The following is a 13,600-nucleotide window of genomic DNA, read 5'->3' as shown; positions in this document are numbered from 1 at the left end:
CAAAACCTAAACGAAAATAAATACAGAGTCTATTTGGGAGTGTGGAGGGACCTAACAGCTGGGGGGGGGATCAGGAAAAGCATTGTGTAGGAGTTAACTTGAACAGAGTTCTTGCTAACTAAATGTTAAGTTAACTCATTTCTGTGTTGCTGAAGGGGAGTAATTGTCACCAGTAATCTCTCAATTTCAGTAGCCTTAGTCACAGCTCTGTCAGAGGCATTGAATAAATGGTACAGGATCATAAAGCTACTAAGTGTCAGAGGCTGTCTCTGCTGACTTCTAGTCCAGACCTCTTCTTTCCTTGGCACCATGCAACCTCTATAACTTGGTCACATTGCACGGACCCAGGAATGATGCTGAAAGGAAAATGAAGCTTCTCCATTTAGTTTTATTGATGCTCTTTGGCATCCATCTGCGTGTATTTCTCTAATATAGTCAGTAAATATAAACAAGTCCAAGACTTCTCAGAGACTAGATGATTTCTGTCAAGGTAGCATTTGCCTTTCTCCCTACACACATTGGAAACAATTTCAGAGAATAACATTAAATTATAGAAAAGCCGAATAAAAAATCCAATCACAAAAATCTCTCTGTCAAGCATGATACATTCTTGGTGCATTTTGTAGTTATTTTAACTGCCAGGTGTATCAGTCACAAAGATGGCTGAAACAAGCTAAATTTGTCCATTTGGTCAAATAAATACTTGGAGAATCTAAAAGCCTGAGTGGCATAATGTAAGCACAGTAGCAATCATAAAAAGTCAAGAGCATAGCATTTTTTACTGACAAAATAATGATAAGTTCATTGGAATGACATTTAGCTTCCTACAGTAAAATCTAGGGGCCCATGAATAGATCTGATAGAGTGCATGGAAGCTCTGAAGATAAAATAATTTATAATTCTGAGAGAAGCCTGGAAGTATGCCAAGTCATCTTTTAATAACCCTATGAACAAAATGGTACGGGGAATAACATAATAATTTAAGGTTTGCAATCATTTTTTGATTCAGGCAGTATGAGCATTGGGGTACTACCAAGGGGTCTGTATCTTTGATTTCATTCATCTAGGGAACTTCTAGCAAGAAAACTTCTTTTAATCAATGCAGATTGGCTACTCTTCTGCATCTTACAGTCTTATAGAGTTGATAAATCTTATTTTCATGCTTATTTTGAAGGTGAGGAAACTGAGGTATACAGAAGTAAAGGATCCTATTCTTTAGTGACACAAATTGTATCAGCGCTATTCAAAACAAGCTTCCTGCTTCTAAAAGTCCAGCACTTTTTTTCATAACCCACTATTCAATCATTTCAGTTGTTTCTGATTCTTCAGAACCCCATTTGGGGTTTTCTTTTTTAATTAATTCATTTATTTATTTTTAGTTTTCAACATTCACTTTTATGAGATTTTGAGTTTTAAATTTTCTTCCCCTCCTTTGTCTCCTCCTTCCCCAAGATGGCATGCAATCTGATATAATCCATACATGTACAATCACATTAAACATATTTCCACATTGGTCATGTTGTGAAGAACAATTAGAACCAAAGGGAAAAACCACAAGACAGAAAAAAAAAACAAACAAAAGAAAAACATGAAAAATAGTATGCTTTGATCTGCATTCAGACTCCATAGTTCTTTCTCTGGATGTGGTTAGTATTTTTTGTCATGAGTCTTGGAATTGTCTTAGATCATTGCTTTTCTGAGAAGAACTAAGTCTATCAAAGTTGATCGTTGAACAACGTTACTGTCATACACATTTTCCTGATTCTGTTCACTTCACTCAGCATCAGTTCATGCAAGTCTTTTCAGGTTTTTCTGAAGTCTGCCTGTTCATCATTTCTTATGAAACAATAATATTCCATTATATTTGTATATCACAACTTGTTCAGCCATTCCCCCCAATTAATTGATTGTCATCCCCCCAGTTTCCAATTCTCTGCCACCACAAAAAGAGTTGCTATAAATATTTTTGTACATTGGGCTCCTTTGCTCTTTTTTATGATCTTTTTGGGATACAGATCTAAAAGTGATATTGCTAGACCAAAGTGTATGCACAATTTTATAGCCCTTTGGGCATAGCTCCAAATTGCTCTTCAGAATGGTTGGATCAATTCACAACTCTACCAACAATGCGTTAGTGTTGTAGTTTTACAGTTAGGATTTTCTTAATAAAGATACTGGAGTGGTTTGCCATTTCCTTTTCCAATTTATTTTACAAATGAAGAACTGGGGCAAACACTGTCAAATGACTTGCCCAGGGTATCACACAGCTAGTAAGTGTCTAAGGCCAGATTTGAACTCAGGAAGATGAGTCTTCTTGATTCCAAGTCCAGTGCTCTATCTACTCCATCACCTAGCTGTCCTTAGTTCCCGCTATTTTTCCATAAATGTTTGTCAATGATGAGAGGATACTCTTGAATGAAACAGGTATCAGGAAAAAGGTGAACAAAGGGATGTTATGGATTAAGGAAAGAGGAGACAGAATACAATATATTCTGAGAAGTTGGAAGCAAGTGATACATATTTCTGAAAATCATGGAGACATTAGCTGTAATGACCTGGTATGCTTCATCCCTCTGCCATTTCTAGCCATAGCTATTTAACCCCCATCTGTGAGTTTAGGGCTGAACATCTCTGGGATTAATAATATTTTGAAACAAGAAGGTATACAGAAAACCCTAGGTCAGTAACTTGCTAGTTTCTTTTGTGTTATTGCTGGTTTTGCTCTAATCTTTGTAAATTCTTCAGTAAATGCATTCTACTTTGAGACTGTCACTCAGTCTCTGACTTTTAACTCAGCTCCTTAATGACTGAGTTTTCTTTCTAGTTAACCAGTAAATAAAAGCCTGAATGGTATCACTCTCCTACCCCTCTCACTCCACTCCCTTGCCAAATGAATTTCCCATTCATGAACACCAATTACTTTGTCTCCAATACCTGCTGCCAAAGCACTTTGAAACTAATCACCTGTCTTACTAGATCCCAGCAGACTGGAAAAATTTCTACAGTTTGGATCTCTGTCAATTTCTTTCCTTGCCCTACTTAGATGGATCTTGGATTTCATATGGATCCTTCCTCCTCTCTGCTAGTTGATCACACAGCTTTGGCATTTGCTTTAGACATACATTTCTCTGTACTTCCTTTTTTCATTTTTTATTTTAATACTTATTAATGAATAAAATGAGCATTTCCATAGCATAGTATAATAAAAAAGATGATTGTACATGAAACTGCAAAATTGCTAAGCAGAACTTGCTATTTCTTTCAAATATAGAACAAAATTATTGTGCAATTTATTTTCTTTTTTCCATACACTATTTCCCCACCCTATAGATGGTTATCCATTAGACACAAGTAGAAACAAGTGTGTGTATGCAAAATTTTTCTATATGTCCTTCTATCTATCAGTTCTTTTTCTGGATGTGGATAGCGTCTTTCTTCATATGTCCTTTATTTTTAATTTGTGTATTTATAGTAGTCAAAATGATTTAGTCTCTCAAAGTTGTTCTTAAAATAGTATTGTTGTTACTGTATACAATGCTATTTTGATAATGCTCATTTCACTCCATTATTACATGCAAGACTTTGCACGTTTTTCTAAGATCATTGAGCTCATCATTTCTTAGAGCAGAGTAGTATTCCATCATTATCATATAGCACACCTTCTTCAGCCATTACCCAATTGATGGGCATCCCTGCAATTTCCAGTTCTTTGCCATAACAGAGTTGCTATGAACATTTTAGAACATATAGGTTTTTTTCTTTATCCCAAATTATCTTTAGAAATACATCTAGTAATGGTATTGTTGGGTCAAAGGGTATATGTAGTTTAACAGCTCTGTGTATAATTCCAGATTGCTTTCCAAGATAGTTTGATCAGTTTACAACTCCACCAACAACGAATTAATGTCCACATTTTGCCAACATTTGTTGCTTTCTCTTTCAATCATTTTAGAAAGGTTGTTTTAAGTTGCATTTCTCTAATCAACAATGATTTAGAGCATTTTTTCATATGACTATAAATTGTTTTGCTTCCTTCAGTGGAAACTATCTGTTCATAGAATTATTGCCTACTCTTGCCAATAGAAAATGTGCTGGATTTGGAATCAAAGGATCTGTGTTCATTTTATAGTTCTGCTAGTTACTGGCCACATACTCTTGGTAAGATATGTTACCTCCCTGGGCTTTAGTATCATTATTCATTATTTGTATCCAGTCCTATATCCTATGATCCTTTCTGTTCTAGCACCTATCATTTCAACTATTTCATGGATCTGTCTAGATTCCTAGGATGCAGCTTTCCTTTGTCTGGTCTCTTCCACTATTGCTTGATAATAGAATCTTAAAATATCTAGCAACAAGGCTAATTCTATCACCAGGGAGAGTAGAGATCAAGTGGGTGGAGTGATTTGAAGGCTGCAAGAGTTCCTTGGATTAATACACACATATCTAAATATATACATTAACACACATACATATTCATATATATATGTAATATACTTAAATGCTGTGACTGAAGTTTTTATGATTCAAATAATTCCTGGTGACTTTTGAGAAAAATGATATTTCTTTGAAATTATTTAAGACATGATCATACTAGAGAGGGGAAACCCATTACCTATATAATGGAAGATTACTTATCTAATTAAACCTTTTTTTTTTTAACCATACTTTGTCATCTAACTATTTAGGCTTTTTTCTCACTGGAAAGAAAACACAATCATTAGGAGTAAGTTAAGATAATGGAATGAACAACAAAAACTCAAATACAACAGAGATTTACTCATCAGGATTGTTCTTGCACCAGATGGGAGATTTTAGAGTCATAGAGATAAGCCGAGAATCTCAGAATTGGATGGGTTCTCAGAGGCTATTGTGTCTTGAAACACACTAGAGATAGATATTCATAGGGGAAAGGAATTGGAGAAGCCATGTACCAGAGGGCATTTTCCCCAAGCAAATAATGGATTGCATGTGACAGTATAAGTATGCAAAGTATCTATAGAAAGTAGAGAAGATTTTAAAATATTTAAAATCATTTCATCTGATCCCCCCACTTTTTTAATAGAGGGTCCAGAGATTTTTTTAAATAGCATTTAATTTTTCTAATGACATATAAAGACAATTTTAACATGAATTTTTAAGCAAAATTTGAAGTTCCAAATTTTCTCCCTCCCATCCTTCCTTCCTTCCATTCTCTTTATGATAGTAAGCAATTTGATATAGGTTATATAAGTGCAATCATGTAAAACCTATTACCATATTTGTCGTGTTGTGAAAGAAGAAACAGTTTGCAAAACAATTACAGTATGTAAAAAAGGAAAATGCCATGAAAAACATAAGGAAAGTGAGAATACTAGGCTTTGATTTGCATTCCGACTCCATCAGTTCTTTCTCTGAGTGTGGATTAAGTTTTTCTGTCATGAATCTTTTGGACTTGTCTTGGATCATGTTCAGAGATATTAAGTGATTATTTGTACTCAAAGTCACTCAGAGATGTAGATGGATTGGGAATTTGATTTGGGAATTTGAACTCAGGTCTTCTGATCCCAGCAATTTAACCGCCATGTTTTGGGGAATTCTTATCTTCCGTGAGTGGGTGAGATTCAGTGTGTAGCACAGCTCCTGGAACAGAGAAGGCACTTAATAAGTGTTTGTGAGTTGGTTGATGCCAAAACAAATTTCACCCACTTCGCAAATTTCATGCATGGCCAATCCTGCAGAGGTTCCAGGTGCTTCTGCATGTTGTACCTAATCAATAATTCAAAATTATAGCTGAGGTGTCATGAAGTTAAATTAATTTTGTTTTAAAAAAATCTGCCAAATTAAGTTTCATGGTTCCCATAGCAACTCTTCAATTTTCAGTGTTTTTTTTTACTGAGTACATAAAATATAACTTGAAAAATACATCACTTTGGTACCCTGATAAGATCGCATCTTTCTAAAATTACTTATTGCTTCTCTAGTGATTGTTTTTTGGAAATGGAAATGGAAACCACAGGCCTCTTCTGTTTTTGATCACCATTCATAAGGAATATTTTTCTTATCTAGAAGACTTATTTTGTAAACATAATTTGTTTTCAGATTCCTCTGGGGAGTCAGGTGTTACATGGACATTAACTTCATTTTTACTTCAAATGATTATTGATTTTATCCTGGAACATCCACTGGTAAAGACATGGCCCATTATTCTTGTTTCCTCTCCACCCCTTTCCACAAGTTCACAGATGATTTCAAAGGTCTCAATTACAGGTAACAATAGCTAACAGTAATAACTAGCATTTGTATGGCACTTGAAGGCTTGCAAAAGGTTTTATCTCCTTTGATCCTCACAATCATTCTGTAAGGTAGGTGCTATTACTATCACCATTGTACAGATGAGCATGTTGAGGCTAAGAGGTCAAGGGACGTACTCCAACTAGTAATAAGTCTCTGAGGCTGGATTTAGATTCAGGTATTTCTGACAAATGCTGTTCCAATCAAATAATTTAAAATGCTTCCTAAAGAAATTGGAATGAAGTAGAATGAGCATAAACTTGGTAAAGCCTTGAAGGTGAGGTTCAAAATGAAATTCTTGAGTTGATTTCTTGACCTTTTTGCAGTTCCTGCACTGAATAACTTTTCCAAGTGCTCAAGTAGGATGTTAATCTCTTCCATTTGGCCTGACCATATGGTTGAGGGACTTGTCCTAGGTTGGGGGTCTTGTGTTAAAGTTTCCGTTTATTTGTTTAGTTGGTTTCACAGTTGTTTGAGTGCCTTTTTTTAATCATTATGCAATAAAACCCATTTACATGATTCCTCTGAGTAACACTGTCCTTTGGGTATTTGTTCACATTTCATGACTCTGCCAAAAATGGCCTAAAATTCAAATTAATTTTTCCCGCAAGCATACTTTTGCCAGTGTTATACTTTTACATACGGTCTGTTGTGAGGTCACTCATCTTGTTTTCCCTAAGGTACTCAATATTCTTGGGCAGTTCTCTAGAACTTCTAAAAGATTCACAACAATGGAGAGAACAAATGTTTTCAAACAATTGTTCACTCTCCAGACCCCCATATTTTCCAATTTCCATTTTCCCTTTGAAAAAAAATCTTGGTAGGTTATCTCTATGTTTTCTAATGATTGGTTTTTAAAATTCCCTGAAAGTAAAGGCCCCCTCCCCTCTATTTTTAGTTACAGTGCATCTGGCTGAAGGAAATGTTAGCACCTAAAGGCTAATTGACTGACACAGGTGTTTAATGTAAAGATGTAAAAGGTGTCATCATGCAAATTACTGTTTAAATTTTTTTCTCTCCTCCTACCAAACTTTATGGATTTATTAAGTTGTAGTGATGGCCAGCAAGTGTAGCCCCATGCGTCTGAAACTCTCAGCTTCTATTTATCACTTCATTTGCTAAAAAGGAAAAAAGAACAGGGTTTGGTGTTTAGCCTTTGAATGTGAAACATGAATATTGTATACATGGGCATATTCTGCTCTGCCAAATCAAACCTGAAATTCATGTGGCAGCTTTTCTTTTTCTTTGTATAAATCCTAAGACCTCCCCCACTTTCAAAAAAATTTTAAAATAAGCTGTACAAACAGTACACAGTGGGTAACCTGGGGAGTGTTCTCATCTGAAATATTTTCACTCATAGGGGGACACTTTACATAACCCACTAGGAGCTTGGATTTGAACTGCTTGTTGTAAGAAATTTTAAGCATCACAATGTTTGTTCATGGGATTTTCAGAGTCATATGTGTGAAATGCTAAGCATAAGAAATTAAGAAATATTAATACCACAGTATTTGTTTATAAGATTTCCCATATATATTAACATATATATATGTATATGTATATATATGTATGTAAAATGTCTCTGTGTGGAAAAATTAAGCATATTTAAAAATATTAAAAACCACAATGTTTGCATTGGATTTTAAGAATCATAGATATGTGTGTGTATGTGTTCCACCTTCTATTACTGTTTTGCAAATTCAGAGGGAATTGTGTAAATGTATAACTACTTACCTTCTTATAGATATGTGTGAATATCACCATCTGCTCCTGGTTGCTCTTTTCCATTACAGTTCCCCTTGTTATGTCTTTAATGTATCAGAATATTTATATTTTGGTGAATGTGTGGCCTCTTCAATATGGGTATTCCTTCTATTAATGAAGATTTTAGTTCTTCCACATCGTAATTCTTATGTCTATCAAGTCAACAAGTATTTATCTAGTTCCTATTATGAGAAGATCTGATCTTTTCTCTAGAGGCTCTCCTCTGAATCTTTTATTACCCCTGAATACTTCTGGCTGTCCATCACTTGTCTCATTATCCCTACATGACCAGACAATCTCCTTTCCTGGTCATTTATGTTAGTTAATGGAAGCCTGAATGCATCAATGAAAGAAATCAGTGTTAAAGTAGAATTTGTTTTGAGGGAATTCTTTATTCCAAGACTAGGTTTCTAACCTCCCTTCTACCACTGTACTACAGTGAAATTCAGACACTTCCGAACAATTATGTCATCTTATATAATAATTATTAAATCATGAGAAATTGACCACCATTTAATTTCAGTACTCATTGACTGAAAAAAGGGAAATGGGAAATGTTCACTTTGAAAATAAAATGTCAGTCTGACTGCTTTCTCTGTTTCATTTCACATTCCAAGAATCACAGAATCTCAGAGTGCAAAGAAACCTTAAAGACTATTTCATTCACTCTAAGTGAGTTCCTGAATAGGCCTTAGCCAAAAAAGGCCAAGGTCTCCCCTTGCATCCTGGGCTGTCTCTAGTCATCCTGATGAACATCTGGTCATTGGATCCAGATGGCTCAGGATGAAAACATAAGGCTGGTGACCTTGCACAGCTCTCCTTCACTCAAAACAAAGTCAAGTGCAAGTCATGTCATTATTTTTCTGATAGCATGGTCTTCTTCGAAAATCAAAGATGAACACAAAAAACAAAATAAGAATACACACGCACATCTATCTATATATCTATATCTATTTATCTATATAATATCTCCAAACTTTGCTTGAAGAATTTTAGTATGGGAGATTCTACTATGCCTCAAGCCAGTTCATTATATTTTTGGACAGCTCTAGTTATATCCCAAGTATGTAAATACTTGAGTTTATATCCTACCTCAGACTTTATTAGCTGTGTGACTGTGACTAAATTGGTCACACTGTCTTGGAAATCAGTTTCTTCATCCATAAAATGAGAGAGTTGGACTAAATGACCCCTAAGATCTATTCAAGCTCTAGATATATGATCCTATTTTTTCTTTCCCCTTAGATCAATCTGAAACCAGCTGATCTGAAGTCTACATGCAACATTCCTAGCTCTACCCTCTTGGGTACCACAAGTTTAATGCATCTTCCATGTGAAAACCCTTCAACTTCCTGAGTGTTGTTACCATCTCCACTCCCTACTCCCAATATATCCTTCTTTAAGATGAATGTCAAAAGTCCCATCAAGCTTTAAAGCTTAATCTATTCATGGAATCTCCACTTCCTCTATGTGAACATCAATAAATTGGTCAACCTTGGAAGATCATCGTTTTCAAATCTATAAATAGATTTATAACCTGTTTCTATCCTACTGCACACAGACAAAGCCATGACCATTTAGAAAAATAATAGAATCATAGAAAGTCAGAATCTCTAAGTACCTTTCCTTACTTAGGTATAAGCATTCTATTTTTTTTCTGAGAACCCAGTTTGAGAATGTACGGTGTTGCAAACATGAGAAGAGGTACTCATCATGTGTTAGATGTGTGTACAAAATATACAAATATACACAAGAGGATCCAATTCTGGGTAACATTAGGAACATTGACAAGTTGGAGTGTTTCTGTAGAAGTATGACTAGCATAGAGAAGGACCTCCAGAAGTGTGCCATATAAAGAGCAGGAATGGAAGGAATTGGATATGTTTAGATTAAAAACAGAAGACTTGGAAGAGACATTGCAAGTATTTCAAAGGCTGTCACATGGATTTAGTTTTTTTCTGTTTAAAGCCAGAAGACAATGAGTAGAAATTGTAAGAGAACAAATTCAAGTTTGGTATAAAGAAAAAGCTTAATTTGATCCATCCAAAATTGGATGGACTACTTTACTGGAAATTCTTAAGCAAATTTTGTATTAGTGCTTGTTGGATATAGAGAATTCTGTTCTAGATATTGATTGGATGAGAAGTCTACTGAATTTCTTCCCAGTGCTGAAATTCTAATATTCTGTGATTCCTTACTTTCTTTTTATTATTAATTAATTTTTAGTTTTCAACATTCACTTCTACAAGATTTTGAGTTCCAAATTTTCTCCCCATCTTTCCCTTCCACCCACCCCAAGAGATCATGTATTTCAATTACCCCTTCCTCCAATCTGCCTTCCCTTATATCACACCTCTCCCTTCTCTCAACCCCTTCCCATCTATTTTCTTGTAGGTCAAGATATATTTCTATACCTTGTTGCCTGTATATCTTATTTTCCAGCTGTATGTAAAAACAATTTTTAATATTTTAATACTTTGAGTTCCAACTTTTATCTCTTCCTCCCTTCCCACTCATCCCCACTGAGAAGACATAAAATTCGATATAGGTTATACATGTGTAGTCATGTGAAATATTTCCATAATAGTCATGATGTGAAAGACTAACTATATTTTCCTCCATTCTATCCTGCCCCCAATTATTCTATTCTCTCTTTTGACCCTGTCCTACCTCAAAAGTATTCACTTCCAATTACCCCTTCCTCCCATCTGCCCTACCTTCTATCATCACCCTCACCCCTTATTTGTCCCCTTCCTCCCTACTTTCCTGTAGTGTAAGATAGATTTTCATACCCAACTGAGTGTTCATGTTATTCCCTCCTTAAAGCCAAATCCAATGAGAGTAAGGTTCATTCTTTCCCTCTCACATCCTGCCTCTTCCCCTCCATTGAAAAAGATTTTTTTCTTGCCTATTTTACGTGAGAGATAATTTACCCCATTATATTTCTCCCTTTCTCCTTCTCTCAATATATTGTTCTTTCACCCCTTAATTTTATATTTTTAGATATCATCTCTTCATATTCAACTCACCCTGTGCCCTCTGTCTATATATAGATAATCCCTCCAACTACCTTAATACTGAGAAAAGTCTCAAGAGTTATAAATATTATCTTGCCATGTAGGAATGTAAACAGTTCAACTTTAGTAAGTCCCTTATGATTTCTCTTTCCTGTTTACTTTTTGATGCTTCTCTTGATTCTTGTGTTTGAAAGTCAGATTTTCTTTTCAGCTCTGGTCTTTTCATCAAGAATATTGAAAAGTCCTTTATTTCATTGAATGACCATTTTTTCCCCTGAAATATTTTACTTAGTTTTGCTGGGTAGGTGATTTTTGGTTTTAACCCTAACTCCTTTGACCTCAGGAATATCATATTCCAAGCCCTCTGATCTCTTAATGTAGAAGTTGCTAGATTTTGTGTTATCCTGATTGTGTTTCCACAATACTTGAATTGTTTCTTCCTGGCTGCTTGCAATATTTTCTCCTTGACTAGAGAGCTTTGGAATTTGGCTACAATATTTCTAGGAGTTTTTCTTTTGGGGTCTTTTTCAGGAGGTGATTGGTGGCTTCTTTCAATATGTATTTCACTCTCTGGTTCTGGAATATCAGGGCAGATTTCCTTGATAATTTCTTGAAAGATGATGTCTAAGATCTCCTTTTTTTTGATCCTGGCTTTCAAGTAGTCCCATAATTTTTAAATTGTCTCTTCTGGATCTATTTTCCTGGTCAGTTGTTTTTCCAGTGGGATATTTCACATTGTCTGCTATTTTTTTCTTTCCTTTGGTTTTGTTTTATAATTTCTTGATTTGTCATAAATTTATTAGCTTCCATCTGCTCCAGTCTAACCTTTAAGGAATTATTTTCTTTAGTGAGCTTTTGTACCTCCTTTTCCATCTGGCCAATTCTGCTTTTTAGTGCATTTTTTCTCCTCATCGGCTTTTTGAATCTCTTTTGCCATTTGGATTAGTGTATTTTTTAAGGTCTTATTTTCTTCAGCATTATTTTAGGTCCCCTTTAGCAAGCAATTGACTCATTTTTCATTATTTTCTTGCATCACTCTCATTTCTCTTCCCAATTTTTGCTCTACTTCTCTTACTTGACTTTCAAAATCCTTTTTGAGTCCTTCCATGGTGTGAGACCATTGCATATTTTTCTTAGAGGCTTTGGATGTAGGAGTTTTGATCTTGTTGTCTTTTGTTTATATATTTGGTCGAATTCTTTTTCTGGTTTTTGCTCATTTCCCCAGCCATTGACTTGACTTTTGAACACTTTGTCAAGGTAGTTTTCTGCTTCCAATAGTGGTGTGGGGGTATACTGTCAGCTGATCGATTCCCTCACAAACTGTGGACCTAGAGCTCCAGAAACAGCCACTGCCTCTGCCCCTGCTGTGGCTGCCTCAGGTTCCTCCACCCCCTCTGCCAAACTGGGACTGGGGCCAGATCATTCTATTCTCCCACACAAGTCCAACAGGTTTTTTCCACTGACCTTTCAATTTGTTCTCAGTGCTCTGGGGTTATAAAGTCTGGAAACTGCTACAGGTGCCAGAGATTCAGTCCCATGAAGGGTACTCAGGTCCCCTTTGTGCTAGCATGGCCCATATTGGACTATGCTCTGCTCCCAGCGTGGTGCATGATAGATGTTTCCTGGTCACCTTCCAGGCTGTCTAGGGCAGGAGATTTGCTCTATTCCATCATTCTGTGGGTTCTGTAGTTCCAGAATTTGTTTAGAATCATTTTTTGCAGGTATTTACCTGGGCTTGGGAGGAGAGCTCTAGCAAGTCTCTGCTTCTATTCCATCACCTTGACTCGGCCCTCACAATTCCTTATTTTCTAATGTTGACATTCTCAAGTACTTTAGAATGCTATTGTCACAATACCAAAGATATTAAGGTACCATTCATCTATATTTGGCTGAGAATTGTTAGTGGTCAAGTATGAGACATAAATAGATATCACAGTATAATGGAAAGAGAATCCTGGATGCAAGTCCTAGTTCTCACATTTACTAGCTATGTACCTTGGACAAATCAATTCAAACTTCAACTACTTCATCTTTTAAATGAGTATTATAATAATACTTGTGTTACCTATATTCAGAAATGCAATGAGGAAAACACATGAATGATCATGCAAATTATTAATATTGTTATTGTTAATAGTAGTTTTGTAGTATCGTGTTAAATTCCAATTTTCAGATTTACCGTGGAGTATCTGAAGGGGAAAAGGAGCAGAGAGGACTTTTTCTACAATCATTATTGGCCCACTGCTTGTTATAAAACCTAGACCTGCAGTATTGGTGCAACCTTAGGATTATTCACGTTTTAATGAAAAATATGATGGAAAAAGTTTTAAATGCTTAGGGGTAGGGAACTATGTGAAATAAAAATTGTAAATTAATGGTATTACCTTTGACCAAAAAGAGAGACTAAATAGTGGCTGCAAGCTTACCAGGTTAAGGCTCCTAATGAGGTAGAAATTTTAGTTTTCTCTAGTGATGAATTTCAGGAGATACTCATCCACTCAAAGTTCAGGAAATGGTTTTATCAGAAGTCCCAGGAATATGAAATG

The 13,600-nt window shown here is 35.5% G+C and overlaps 1 long non-coding RNA gene across 1 annotated transcript in view; it reads left to right on the top strand.

The window, feature by feature from the left end:
- Window positions 1–9,543, top strand: part of LOC140505455 (uncharacterized) — a 71,402-nt gene extending 61,859 nt beyond the window's left edge. Inside the window, exon 3 of the long non-coding RNA XR_011967510.1 lies at window positions 9,283–9,543. This is a non-coding gene — a long non-coding RNA (uncharacterized lncRNA). The remainder of the gene's footprint in view (window positions 1–9,282) is intronic.
- Window positions 9,544–13,600: the final 4,057 nt, after the last annotated feature.

This window comes from Notamacropus eugenii, chromosome 1, assembly GCF_028372415.1.
Source record: "Notamacropus eugenii isolate mMacEug1 chromosome 1, mMacEug1.pri_v2, whole genome shotgun sequence".
Classification (NCBI taxonomy): domain Eukaryota; kingdom Metazoa; phylum Chordata; class Mammalia; order Diprotodontia; family Macropodidae; genus Notamacropus; species Notamacropus eugenii.
This window is presented reverse-complemented; position numbering and strand designations above follow the sequence as displayed.